Source organism: Colias eurytheme, chromosome 16, assembly GCF_061535395.1.
Source record: "Colias eurytheme isolate Ceu_HAF_F1 chromosome 16, ilColEury1 Martin Lab GWU primary, whole genome shotgun sequence".
NCBI classification, from domain to species: domain Eukaryota; kingdom Metazoa; phylum Arthropoda; class Insecta; order Lepidoptera; family Pieridae; genus Colias; species Colias eurytheme.
In genome coordinates, this window is record NC_142995.1 from 9,584,087 (window position 1) to 9,588,525 (window position 4,439).

Genomic DNA, 4,439 nt, shown 5'->3' on the forward strand with positions numbered 1-4,439 from the left:
TAATAAGATGAAATTAAATTATTTTAATTATTTGAGTTTTGAATTGCCACCGGCTCGTGATAAGTTGTATATTATGTCTAGTCTAAGGTGTCATATAAATTATAACCCAAGAGCCCACGACGGCCAGACATTCCTTATTTTAGAAAAGTTGAAAGTTTCTCTGTATATGTCTCCGATCTCTCCGATACAGATAAGAACGACTAGCGATTATCAAGTCTAGGTTGTGACTTGTGGTTACTTTGGCAGGAAACAGGTAGGTAGTAAAGTTGTTTACAATTGTACCTAACTTTCATTATAGTTTAAAAGCTAAATTTTATATATGTTACTTGGGGACCTATAAAAATATGTTACCTCAAGAGCCGGACAGTTTTCATGGTTCTTACATCTTGCCAGACACATTTAAAAATAACTATCATATCATCAAATTCACATAACTACCTAAAAGTGTATCAAATATAAAATAACCCACTAAAAACATTAGTTAACTATAATTATTAAAAAAATAATAGTATAATATATAAGTAATAAAGTTATTACTTATCTTTGACGGGGACCTAGGTTGATGGATTTCCACGTATCTCGATGACTTTTTAGTTATTGTGTAAAAATTAGGAAATTATTATTGTTAGGAAATTCGTACTATAAAATTTATTAGTTACTTATCGTGGGAGAATGAGGAATTGTTACTTTTAGTTCCTTTTGTATAGACCATAGGTATTACGTGTATTATAAGAAAGAAAGAAAATAAAGACTATTTAAAATTAAGAGCATTTTATTTTATAAAAATATATACTTAGTACATTATGTTTAACCCGTTACATTAAGAACAGAGAGCTAAACAGTGAATAAATAAACAAATATGTATTTTGTAACATATTATGGACGGTGAATTATGAATTTAAAATTATAACTATGCATTAGACAAATCTTAACATTGACATAACTACAAAAGACTAAATTAAATGAAAAAAATAAGTTTAAAAGTGGTTTTTGATGGATTCTACTAATCTCTGGTTGATGACTACGGGAGCTCTGCGAGAGAACTGGAAGTCCATGTGGGTGAAGTGCTCCTCTGGCACCTTGTAGTAGTCTCTCACGTCTGGCAGTTCTCTGTGCAGCCTCTCCACATCCATAGGATGCGCCAGCCAATCATCCTCGCTCCAGTAAATAGCCACTGGCACCTTAACTTCGGTCATGTTGTATTTCGGTGGCGCTGCCGTCCCGTACACGGCAGTGTTGGTGTCAATACCGTAATCGTATTTCCTGAACTCATCTGATGATAGAGCTTGACCGTAATGCTTCATCTGCCTGGTTGACGCTCCCGCGGGCAAGTGGGACAAGATTTCGTGGATCAAATCGACATCCATGTTCAATGGATTCAATCCGGAGACGACGAAGTTTACGTTGGAGCACAAGTACTTGCATCCTACTTGTTTCTCGCACATGTCACCCCCGATTGTGTGGATCAGCTCTTTGGGCAGTCTGAATTCGCCGTAGCCCAATTGCTTCTGGAGGGTTTCGAAAAAGGGGCTGTTAGGTGCGATCATGCGCACGAAGGGGCTGCGTGCGTTGGTCATGTAAACCATGGGAGCTAAGGCGTACATCATGGCGATCTTCCTGCGGTACTCAGGACGAGTCGAAGCGAGGGCAAAGAATGCAGTTGTGCCTTGGGAGTGGCCGACGTAGAATACCTTATCCTCTTCTGAAGTGCGTAGAACGTAGTCAATCATGGCGGGGAGATCGTGCTGTGCGATTTCGTCAATGCTGAATTTCCAAAAGTCAGCTTGGGCTGGGTGCTTGCTGACATGACGGCGGGAGTACCTGCTTCCACGGGAGTTACCGAGCCAGACCTCGAAACCCGCATCAACTAGCATGTAAGCGAGGGATTTTCCTGGGCCCATCAATAGCCAGTCGTCAGCGCTTCCTAACAGACCATGCATCAAGAATACTACGGGACGCTTGAGTACGGTCGTTTCTTCTCTGGGTAAGACGCGAATCATTGTAAGGATGTAACCATCGTCGGTTTGCACGGTGTGCTCCTCCACTTGGTATTTGTTCTTCTGGAGAAGCTGAGTGGCGTTCAAATGTTCGTGATCACCTTCAGCGTGGATGGCTGTTTCGTAAGTCTGGTGGAATTTTTGCTTGTCCTCTTCGGTAATGTGCTGCAGGGTTCTGTAGGCGTCGCTGAAGATCCTCTCGATATCATTCTTGTTGTTGACGGGCGATTTAGGTCCAACGGCGATGTGGATACCCTTCCAGGCGACAGAATCTCCGTATTTGGGGATTTCCTCACGGATGACCTTGCTGAAGAAGGGCGACGAGAATTCCTTGGAGACGACGCGTGGGGCTGGGTAGTCGCTGTTGTCTTCGTAGATGTATCTTTCTTGGCTGTCGACTGCAGGTCTTTTGAATTGAAGCTCGGTGTCCAAGGGTTGGAAGACCAGGTCCATCTGAGGATAGAACTGGTGGCGGAGGATGTTGGCGCTGCACGCGCCGACGATGGCGAGGAGGAACAAGCAGGCCCTCATTGTGTATGTCAATGTGACTAATGTTGAGCGTTTACGGATATTTATACAATAATTTTCGCTGACATAACAGATTTGCCATTGCAGGCAATTTTATATTAATGTTTGGATTTATTAGATATGTTAGTTTATAATCGGGCCTTGCTTGTTTTTTTTTAGATATTAAATATAGGTAATTTATTGTATTAAATAATGTAAATAGATTAGTTTTAATGTAATAGTCGATTAATGCTTTACACAGGGATTTTAAAGGTTCATTAAAAATAATAAAATATTTATAAGCAACCAGGATGGAATTTTTCAAAACAACTTGAGAAATAATAAGTTTACGTATATTTATTTTACAGGTATTTTACAAGTAATAATAATTCATAATAAATCAATATTTATTTATATATTATGTAGATAACTAGATATGATAAGATGAACAAGGTATAGTTTTTAATTTCTATATTTTGTTGCATAGAAGGCTTACACTTCAATTTTTTTTATGCACTGTATCTATATGTTAATGATTTAACGTTATTCGATTAAAATGAGTTTTGAAATTGAATTTGAAAACGAAGTTATGCGTTAATGCGTGATGATATTATATAGCAACCTTCCTCGATAATTATGGGCTATCTAACACCGAAAGAATTTTCATAACGGACCCGTAGTTCCTAGGATTAGTGCGTTCAAACAAACAAACTCTTCAGCTTTATAATAATTAATAGTTTAAATATAGATTAATAATATTTTGTAGGTTTAATGCAATAATATGTGTAAAGGACACGCATCATAATATAATGGTTTTTTTTGTGCATCTAAGAAGGTAGTTAGGACCATGTATGTTGATGTTACCTGTTACGGGAAACGAATCCAGGGTTTTTAAAAGACTACCTAGTTACCTACACATAATACATTATGAGCATACTCTTAGTTGTATACGTAGTATATTATTATTAGTCTGTGCTCTTAGATTATAAGGTACTGTTGAAGTGAATGTACAAAAATAATAAAATATTACCTTTATAGACATACTATAAGTACTTACATTGTTTTTTTATTGAGAAACATAATAATAATAAGTCCTCTAGAAAAAAAATCTAATCCAGGCTTTCCCAATATATTTTCAAAAACCGTATAAAAAATATATTTAATATTTTAAATGTTTTCCAATCAAACTTATTAACACGTGAAGTGGGTCACTCAACTTATGTAAGGGTTTATACACATTACACACGTGTACTGCACTTGTTTCATTTAACATTCCATTCAATATGGTTTATAATGCCTACATGGTCCCATGTTTTTTTTATCATAAACTTGAAATATATTGTTATTTTTACTGGTTTTGTATACTTAGAAATATGTAACTATACCTATGCTAATTAAACTGGGAAAGCTAGACACTTTGCAAAAGAAAATGTCAATATAAATATATATGTACATCATAACATCGAGATAGTATGTACTACCATCATAAACATTAATTTACGGATTTCATATAAGAATAAAGAAAGACAATGTGTTCGTGCCTTTACTCTCATTACTAGGCAATATTCACAATTGAGGCCACACATGGATTGTATGCAGCGAACAGTAAGCATTTTGATTTTAGCAAATAACAGCGTTTTCACGCATCAGCAGAGTATAATATTATATGCCTTCGTATGAAATACAAAACTGTGAATTAAAATTATAGGTAGATTATTTATTTTCTCTAGGTCTAAGTCCAAATCCTGTTTGGAATATGATATCTATTGGTGTTTATTATGTTGGAAGAAGGTTGGAAGTAATAACATTTAAAAATATTATTGTCTAATAAAAAAAAAATAAGTATTTATAAAATTTAAATGAGAATTTTGTAATTTAATAATGATTATCCTATTACATACGTAGTATATTATTATTAGTCTGTGCTATTACATA

General features: G+C 35.7%; 1 pseudogene; it reads right to left on the reverse strand.

Moving 5' to 3' along the window:
- Positions 1–889: 889 nt before the first annotated feature.
- Positions 890–2,603, reverse strand: LOC149902026 (lipase 3 pseudogene; annotated as a pseudogene).
- Between the last annotated feature and the right edge of the window lie 1,836 nt (positions 2,604–4,439).